The following is a 10,938-nucleotide window of genomic DNA, read 5'->3' on the forward strand; positions in this document are numbered from 1 at the left end:
TGCTGGGATGACGGCACATGTGCCCACAGAGGGCTCTGAGTGCCACCTCTGGCATGCGTGCCATAGGTTCTCCATCACTTGTCTAGCCTATCTTGCATTGCAGACAGGAGCTTATCTCATGCACATTTAACCTGACTGCACTGGAATGGGATGCAGCCAGGACACAGGATTCAGGTGGGAATTATCGCACATAATTCACTGCTGATTCCACTGGCTAAGTATAGCCCAGCTGCATCCTGAATCTCGGGCATGTTTCAGAGGCTGCTTTTCAAAGCCATGAGATTTCTGACTTGGAAAAGCAGCCGCCAAAGTGCACCTGGGAGTCAGGATGTAGCCAGGCCGTACTCGGCTGGCAGAATCAGTGGTGAATTACATGCAGTAATTCTCGCCTGTATCCTGCATCCTGGCTGCATCCCATTAGGGTGCAGTTGGGTTAAATGTGGGTGTGATAAACTCCTTAATCCAGTGTTCCACTGCTTGAAATTTTAGAAATTCACCGCCTCCTTTCCTTCCTCCCTGGAGCCTTTCAAAAAGCCACAAAATGACTTCCAAAGGTTTTCCCAGTCTTCCAGAGCCTGTTTGGGGAGGACCTGGAGGGGCTATAGTAGGGAGGGCTCTCTTCCACTTCTACGAGATTCTGCTGCTCTACCAGCAAAAGTCCATGCTTTGTATTTTGACTTTGTTTCAAAATGAAGAATGAACATAATTAATGGATTTCAAATAAATAACTACATCTGTGACGGCATTATTTAGTTTCCCCAAATATCTATCCATTGCATAGATGTATTCTGGATGATAGGGGCACCTACTGCTGAAAACCAACAGCATGTGACATTCAGGAAACAAATTATCCATTTGACTTTCCTGTTTTTTCAGTTTGTGTTTGGGCATTCAGGAACACAACCTTTTTTTTTTTTTTTTGGTAAATTGTATACCTTTAACACTGTTATAATGTTCTACTGGCTTTAAAAAATGAGGATGAGGAATAGTAACCAGATCTTAACACACACACATGCACACATCTATATATAATTTCCTTTGCAAAAGATAGTGAGAGAAAAGTGAGAAAGAAAAAGAGAGAGGTAGGAGAATAAATAAATAAATTCTGCAATGAAAAGCAGATAGCATAGGTAATTGAATAGCAGAGTATATCTTGGACAGTTTAAAATATGCAAGAAATCAAAAAACGTTTGTATCATAAACATACGATAGCTTCTTTCCCTCCCTCCTTCTTTACAGGTTGTTTTTATCAGCAGAAGCAAAGGGAACTTAATGAGTGTACCATATGTCAAGTGGGGAATCAGATTAAAAACAAATAATTAATCTGGATTCCTTTTCTTTCAAAACAGATTGTGATGTGTTTGTGGAAAGGAACAGAATCTGACATATCATGTTTTGAATTTTTTGGAGGGGGGAGGTGTCTCTTCAGTCCAACTTGGGTATCAGATTTGGAGATTGCTTTACAACTCATATGGAAGACAGGTTTCAACCCACTACTAATTCACATGTCCAGAAGGGCCTGCTTTCAGCCAGCAAGGGAAAGCAACTTATCTGGAATTAAGATATGAAACACAGTAGGGTTTACTTATTGTTAATACACTTGCATCCATCTCTCGCCTTCCCTCTTTCTCTTCCTCCTACATGGATGGACATGCCCTTCTTTTCCTGCTTCACTTTAAAACATCCTGAATTATAACCAGCTAAGGATGTTTCAGTCATATTTTTTTTTACAATAACAAGCCCATGTCATGTTCTACAATGTGGTTTGTGGAGCGGTGGGGAAGGATAACTTCTGTTTTTTTGGCAACTTGCCTTCTGCTGGATACCATGTGGCTATGTTTTTAGATCAGCCTGTTGGGAAAAGGGTGCTGAGCTAGTGAATAATGAGTTGTCTGTTTCACTCCCAGTGGATAACACTGAAAATTTACCTTAGCCTGCTGGTTCTCTGTTTACCACTTCTGACATTGGAATACTTTGGACCTGAGGGAAATATCCGATTACCTTGCCACAAAGGAAGGGAATTGTGTGAATGATGCAACTGATGTTTTTCCTTGGTCACAGAGAAGTTTGGAAAGGGAAGATATAGCATTAAAAAGTTTGTTTTAAAAATGCTAGATAGCATGAAATAAAATTTGTCTGTCTCTTCAAACTGGAATCCTGAAGTTTTATGTGGATCTCAGTGAAGAGAGGCCTTTAATACATTCCAAAAGAAAGGAGAAAGTGAGTATTACCATTGAGTTAGGAAACCTGGCCAACTTTCCTGAGATCTCAGTGATGATTGGTTCTGAAGAAATTGTTCTGTTTGGCTACTCTGAAAAATCAGAGTAGGAAAAGAGAACTCTGCCTTATATTGAGTCAGACACTTGATCCATCTAGCTGTGTATTACCCACACACTGAATGACTGGCAATGGTTCTCTAGGGTTTCAGACAGGAATGGTTTCCAGACCTATCTGAAGGTAGGGATTCAGATTCTGACTTTTTGCATGCAAAATTGTGTTTGGCAAGCTCACCATGGAGTTACAACTGACTGAAATCAGATCCAAGAGGCTAACCAGATTTGCAACCATGATGGTAGTGATGGTGGTGGTGGTGATGATGGGGACAGAATTGGAACTGCAGTGCTGGTTGATACCAGATTATTCTGCTTCTTGCAGAACAGAAGTGGACAAAGCGAGCTTTATGGCCAGACAAGGATGATTTTGTGGTCCACATCCCTCTAGGGTCCCTGAATTTCCTTTTTGATGGCCCTGTTAAATAGGTTGTATATGCACCCTTGCCCTGGTAGAACATCAACATTTATTACTTTTTTCAAAACCAGAAGTGTCTTGTAGGCACTTCCAGTCATGGGTTTTTTTTTTTGGGGGGGGGGGGCATTTTGGCAGGCCATACGACCCCCAAAGGGTGCCACAGCCAGAAATGTGGTCCCTGGACCAAGCAGAGGTGTCCACTCTTGTGTTAGAATTGCAACAATATTGTTCTTCACTTTATAGGAGAATACAGTGTGCCCGCGTCATACGTGGATTTGAGCATATGCTCAAACTTGTGTAGAGCCGCACGGGAGCGTGCAGGGCAGCACGTCCCATTCAAATGAATGAGGCATGCACCCATGGTGTGTGTGCGCACTGTGCTGCTGCACTGCCGCCGTGAGCACAAGCCCCATTCAAGTGAATGGGGCTCGAGCATAGGCGATTTTGGGCTTACACGGGGGGATCCGGAAAGGATCCCCCACGTAAGCCAAGGGCGCACTCTACAAACAACTCCCAGAATCCTTCATCCAAATGGCCAATGGGAGTTGTTGTGGGGTTTTTTGTGACTGTTGTTGTTGCATGGCTAAACAAAGTTACTTTCCTCAACTCTGATACAGAGACATATTGTGTTATCCTCCTTCCCCATCACAAACAGCAGCAGCAAGGGAGCGTATTTTAATCAAGAAAAAGTGTGTTGCGAAAGATTACAGCCTTAATCTAATTCATTCCAAGACAAGAAAACCTGCCATTGCACTTCCACCACTTCCCTGAAGACCTTACTTAAAAAGGAAGAATAGAAACTGGCCAGCATTTATCTATTGTAGGATATTCCTACTTATGACACCTTTTGTCATATATAGTTGTCAGTGCCTAACGTCATTGTTAAAAATGGACATTATCAGACAAGGGAAATTGGAAGTATAATCCAATGGCAATCCGAATGCAATCATGGGGTTTAACATTATTGCGTGATAGACTATCACACGCCATTTCGGGCAATGGGAAGCCAGTCCAAACACAATCATGGGGTTTCACGTTATTGTGTGAGAGGTGATCACATGCAATTCCAGGCAATGCCAAGCTATTTTCGGGCAATGGGAAGTCAGTTCGAATGCAATTTGAATTCATGTAAATTTGCTAAACTAACAAATTCACATGAATGCGTTCTGGCCCCACTTTCTTTTCATTCGAAATTAAGAGCAATTCCTCCTGTGTGATAAACTCCTATGTTAAGGTATACATCAGTTAACAAAGCCTCTGACAAAGAAGCTCCTTTTTACAAAGTATCTTTATGTCAAACCAGTACCCCCTTTTCCTTGTCCTCTGTATAGCTGGATGTTCTTTTAAGCTGCATTGTCATTTGAAGGCACTGGAATGTTGAAAGAAGGCTGGGGAAACGTAGAATTTCAGTGCTGGTTTGTAGCGCCGTATCTGCCATAAGCAATGCAATAAAGCAGTGGTTCCCAAACTATGTTCCTCCAAGTGTTTTGCACTTCCACTCCCAGACGCCCCATTCAGTTCGACCAATACCCAGGAATTCTGGAAGCTGAAGTCCAAAACACCTGGAAAACTAAAGTTTGGGAATCACTGCAATAAAGCCTGAGCTGGGAAAGAATGAGATTCTGTCTTAGCTATTTCTGCTTCAGCTGTGTGCTTATCTACAACAGACAAGGTAAATAGCAGCCATATCCAGAATTCCTTACTGTGGATGTAAAAACAACAAAACGCACAGAAAGGGGGATATCAGACAAGCTTGACTCACCAGCTATCACTAGCATGTTAAAAACTAAACAAAACATACATCTATACATTTTACCAGCAAAATAGAAATCATACGAAAAGTGGAGGCTGGTGAAAGAAAAGGTTATTGTAGATGAATTTTGAAAGAAGCCTTCAAGTAGTCTCTGGACAGTTCAGAATGTTTTTGTTTATTTACACAAGTCTTACCTGACTTCGTTGTTTCATTGCACATGTGCATCTTGTTAGTTTTTAATAAAATGCTTGCTGAAACATATTGAATCGATCCCTCTGTGTGTGGTGTAGGGACCTATCCCTATTCTTTCCATGTTATATATATCTGCCACCAATTCTTTTGCTAAAGAAGTAATGCCTAGGAACACATCTACTTTGTAAACTAGTGTATGCCTATACTGGTTAACAGTGATTGTTTTGTCAGGCTGTCATGCATTTAAATAAATATTCAATTGATATTTGATTCAATCAAACAATTAAACATGCAGATATCTGCATATGTGTCTAATATGTCATTCTCCCTGGCTCATTATGATTCATCTGCACTGCAAAAAGAATCTAGTTTGACACCACTTTAACTCCCATGACTCAATGATGTAGAATTCTGGGAATTGTAATTATTGTGGCAGCAGAACTTTCTGACACAGAAGGATAAATGCCTCACAAAATGACAGTTCCCAGAATTCCATACCATTGAGCCACACAAGTTAAAGTGATGTCAAACTGCATTATTTCTGCAGTGTGGATGCAGCCTAGTTATACTTCAAAGTAACTAGTTATAAACAATGAGCTATGTGTAGTTAATTCTAAGGCATACATGGCAGACTAGCCATCATGGGAAACAGTGACATAGCAATCTGAAGCTGCCTGCCTGAAATTCTCAGTGCCACCTCCTTGTCTTACATTCCTGTATACCTCTTCTAAATCACTATGGTGGTTTAGGAGAAAACAATTCAACATAACTGCTTAAACTTACACTTAAACCTGGAAACATATTTGCATTGAAATATTTCTCACCTTCATATTCTAATATAAAGGTGAGTCTTTAAAAATCTGTTTGAAAAAAAATCTCAGCATGAGTTCTAGATGCATTGCATTTTCTCAAGCATCTCAAGCATCTGTAGTGAATATTTATCCTACTAAACTGTTAGATAATCAAAAACAGTGTCAAGATTTTGCTTTTCTAAGTGTCATTAAGTCCCCCTTTAAAAAATGCTTCCCCAGCCTTTAGTAGCAAAAATTGCTGATACAAGCAATTCAGTGCAATCCAAACATTTCAAGCAAAGTAAGTAAAACAACACATATTTTTAGATCACTAATACTAACATCACCTCCATGTTCCTATCATTTGTTGTGTGCTCCTCATTCCTCAAAGAGTGACAAAAAGCCAATGAAAACAGAATGTAGAAGCAAAACAGGCAGCCAAGTTATCAAATCTATTTATGAAGAATAAAGGCATAGTATTTCAGATGATAAAAGAAATGTGTTTGGTATCTCACCGATCAAAGTTGAATATAGGGAAATGAATGGTGATTATTTGAAAAAGCAGAGCTGAGACAGTGAAAATTGTCAGTGCTGCAGCGCCAGAAGAGATACTAAATATAAATGGAGTGTCTTATTTGTTATAAAGGAAGAGGAAATAGAAATAAATCTTGCCTTCCCCACTTTGCTTCATTTCTCTTCCCTCTGGGCTCAGAGTTTATGTTTTTACTAGCTGTTTTGGCTTTTGATCTGCATGGCTTCAAGGCCTGGGTTTTAGACTGCTTAGATCACTATAATGTCTGCTTAGTCAAATTTGACTTGGCACAATTATATGTTTCTGATCTTGGCCATAGCGGTGTTTATTTTGTTCTTGACCACCCAATGTAGCCTCCGCCCAACCATTTAAACATGGTCCTTGCTGCTTCTGGGTTCTGTGCCTGAAGTCAAAGTATTTCTTTTTAGATTAATTTTTATTAGTTTTCAGTACCAACAGTCTAATTTACAATCAGAATAATATATAATTAATGATAAAGAAACCAAGAGAGGAAAAAGAGAAGAAAAAGAAAAAAGGGGCAAGGGAAAATAAAGATATACAACTAATACGTATATAATAAGGCTCTGACCCCTTCAATCTTGTTTAAAGGAAAGAAAAGTAAAAAAAAAGAGAAAAAATATTATTCTACCATTACAGATCCATCTAAATAATCATATTATAATTCTAATAGCCATATCCATAGGTTATTGGATTGTTAGATTTCATGTTGCTGAATAAGGCTATAAAATAGTTTCCAGTCTTTCAAAATGTCTTCACTAAGCCTGGGACGTAGCTAGGATTTTAGGAAGGGGGGGGGGGGGGTCCAGACTAAGTGCCACCATTATAATGGGGCTTGGGTGTGGCAGCGCAGCAGCACACACCATTCATTTTTCTAATGGAAGGGGGGGGGGGTCCGGACCCCAAGAACCCCCCCCCCCCTTGGCTATGTCCCTGACTAAGCTTTTCCTTTAAAACCCACATTAATTTGCTGCTCTTGTCATACAGTGGGCTCTTCTTATCCACAGGCCTGCCATTCGAGCTTCTGCAGATGGCAAGCCCTATTGTTTTAAATGGGCATGCATGCACACGGCTGCAGTAGCAGCTGTACACATGTCACACAGCCATAGGAAAGAGCAGGACTTGAGGTCCCATTTTCTTTTGTTATCTGCAGGGGAGTCTGGAATGGATCCCCCACAGATAAAAAGGAATGACTGTATATCAAAGAAATGATGGATAGTTGCTATCCAATTCTACATCTATAATGCTTAACAGAAACATTACTAGTAACATTACAATATCTACCTTTTAGAATTAACATATAAATTTTAGACTAGTTAATTTTCACCTTCTTACAAATTCACTACATAAGAAAAAAAGAAACCCTCCTTGGGAGAAGCAGATGGGGCAGTAGGAACAGCCAGAGGCAGCTCATGCTCCGATCGCTGTGGGATTGCCATGGGACCATGACGACCAGACGCTGTGGTCCTGAAGCCAACTGCTGCTGTGGTCCTGAGTGGCCTACAATAAGGAGTGGTAAGAAAGTGCTCCTTTTGCCACTGGTTTTGGGCCACATTCAGCAGCTGCTGCGCAGCCTGAACATGGGCTCTGTATGATCTGGGGGAACGTGCATCATGCTCTGCCTCCAGATTGACCCGACAGCAGCCTTTGAGGCCCTTATCTTGACATCCCCAACATTGTGGGCCATTTTTGACAATTAATTAGAGGTTAGATGCCATCCATACTTAATCTTATACAGGATTTCTTTTAAATTATTTTATATCTTTGTACTATATTTCCCCCTGTAACTACCTGGACATTATGCTCCAAATTTTGGGGCATACCTTACCATGTACTCTTTTACAGACTCATCTTTTGTATGTAAGAGGCCAATTATACACTTTTTAAATTACATGGTCATTGTCTTTATTAATTTTGTTTTCTCTTGTCTTGGTTAAATCTGTCCTTAAGTTAGATATAAGCAAACCAGTGAAGATATTTTCTTTCCCTAAGAATCGTCTCTCTTGATCTAAGCTTACAGCTATCTTGTTCAAAATATAAAAGTTCATTGTAGAGCAACCATCTCTAATTTTAACCCATTCTTTCTTAGAATTAGGCCATAGTACTTTTGAAGTTACCTTATAAAGTCTAAACAAAACAAAACAAAGACTTCTATGGGGTTAGGTAACTCCCAGATCTATGTGCATACTCTTGAATATGCGAGTGAAATAGTTCACTTGTTCCTGGCTTGAAGTGGAGTGGAGTGTCACTGCCTTTTATGTATACCTAAAGACATCCTAGAATCATAGAATCGTAGAGTTGGAAGAGACCACAAGGGCCATCCAGTCCAACCCCCTGCCATGCAGGAAATCCAAATCAAAGCATCCCCAACAGATGGCCATCTAGCCTCTGCTTAAAGACCTCCAAGGAAGGAGACTCCACTACAATCCAAGGAAGGAGTGTGTTCCACTGTCGAACAGCTCTTACTGTCAGGAAGTTCTTCCTAATGTTGAGGTGGAATCTCTTTTCCTGGAGCTTGCATCCATTATTCCGGGTCCTAATCTCTGGAGCAGCAGAAAACAATCTTGCTCCCTCCTCAATATGACATCCCTTCAAATATTTAAACAGGGCTATCATATCACCTCTTAACCTTCTCTTCTCCAGGCTAAACATCCCCAGCTCCCTAAGTCATTCCTCATAGGGCATGGTTTCCAGGCCCTTCACCATTTTAGTTGTCCTCCTTTGGACACACTCCGGTTTCTCAATGTCCTTTTTGAATTGTGGTGCCCAGAACTGGACACAGTATTCCAAGTGACCAAAGCAGAATACAGTGGCACTATTACTTCCCTTGATCTAGACACTATATTTTTATTGATGCAGCCTAAAATTACATTGACCTTGTTAGCTGCTGCATCACACTGTTGACTCATGTTCAACTTGTGGTCTACTTGGTCTCCTAGATCCCTTTCACATGTTGTCTCCTTGAGCCAGGTGTCCCCCATCCTATATCTGTGCATTTCATTTTTCCGCCCTAAGTGCAGCACCTTACATTTCTCCGTGTTGAATTTCATTTTGTTAGCTTTGGCCAGCTTTCTAGTCTATTCAGGTCATTTTGAATTTTTATCCTGTCCTCTGGAGTATTAGCTGCCACTCCTAATTTGGTGTCATCTGCAAATTTGATAACTATGCCCCCAATACTGTCATCCAAGTCCTGGGATACTACATTGGCAGGTACATCATCATTAGAATTTTTGTGTGTGTACCATGATGGGAAAAGCAGGTGCTAAAGTAGATGGCATCTACTTCTTCTGACAACTGAAATATGTGTATTGTTAGCCTACTTGCTTACCAGACAAGCCAGAGAAAGCAGCAGACCATCTGAAAGACTGGATATATACTAAATATATAAACCATATCTAGCATATCATTCCTTTCAGTCACCAGGAGAAATAGGAACCCTCTGTCTTCCAGTGTCAAAATACATTGTTCCTTGGTGGACAAATTGTTATAAAAACAATAATGACAATATTTCAAACAAGCATTGAATTTCTGTTTCTTAAGAGCTGAGGTTCCACAGGTACAGATTCTCTCATTTCTATTTTGTATCAGTGGGAAAAACATCAGCTACCCAAATTTGCACTGCTGCTCTTGATGTGTTTATTTGTGAGGACACACACACACACACAGAGAGAGACACACACACCCCTCAGTTACTCAGATCAGACAGATCTCTCTTTGTCTCGGGAGGGGGGCTATCTGGGGGAAAATAGATTCATTATATCATGCCAACACAAATCACATCATCACACAAAGTGGAACATTTGTTAATTCATCTGTTTGCCAAGGGTGGCCTGGAAGAGCAAATGATCTGGATACTGAATGATAGTTTGTGCACAGTTAACTGAAAGTAAGGAAATCTGGCTTGTCAAATTTGTGAAAGACATGTCATTCAAAGGTGCCCACAGCAGTTAAGGAAAGTAATAGCCAAAGCAGGCTGCGAACAGACTTCCTTGAATCCAGGACACCAGCAGTTTAATAAATTCACAGTGAATAATTTTGTTCCTGAATGCAACTGAAAAATATCAGATTTGAAAATGGAAAGTTATTTTGATACATATTCAGGGAATGCTAGCCTCTCTTTGTTTCCTCTTTGTTTCAATCTTCTTTCTTTCTTTTAGCATGTGACAGTGTTTCAGCAGTATTCAGCAGTAAGGATGGGCAACTTGGCAGGACTAGGGGCCAGTTTCTCCAAAGTTCATGAGGGGGGATAACTACCAACACAATATGGTTTTGTTTTTCATTTTTCACCAAACTAGAAGTGACCAGAAGCCCACTTCCAAGATTTTTAAAAAAAGGAATACAGTGGGCCCTTGGCATCCTCTGGGGCTTAATTCCAGGACCACTGATAGATACTAAAATCCATGGATGCTCAATCCCATTAAATACAGTGGCATAGTAAACTGGTGTCCCTTAAATAAAATGGCAAAATCAAGGCTTTCTTTATTTAATAAGCAAAGGCTCCAGTCTGTGATTCTCCCATTCTTAAAAAAAATGTGTTAGGACAGTTTGGATATGAGCCAGAGAATTTAAAACAATAGACACATTTTTCAGCAGGTTAACAAGTGTGAGGTAGTGAATGACAAGCTCCTTCCTCCGTGTGAGAAAAGCAGCATACATTTGGGCTGCTGACTTTCTAAAGGTGGAGTTTTGAGTTTAAAAACAGTGGCCAGAGAATATCAATCTGAACAGTTTAGGCTCTAGAATATCTCTAGCATGGGCATATCTATAAGCTTAAGAGAGCATTCACAGTTCATGCAGTGCTGTGATTTCTAGGCTTTCCATGCTAAACCCATTCTATGTGGATAGCTAATAAGACAACTTATTAATAAGCCAAGAGAATTATGCAGTATTCCCAAGTGTGTACA

This window comes from Sceloporus occidentalis, unplaced genomic scaffold (genome assembly GCF_023333645.1).
Source record: "Sceloporus occidentalis isolate IW3139 unplaced genomic scaffold, rSceOcc1.0.p SCAF_6, whole genome shotgun sequence".
NCBI lineage: Eukaryota > Metazoa > Chordata > Lepidosauria > Squamata > Phrynosomatidae > Sceloporus > Sceloporus occidentalis.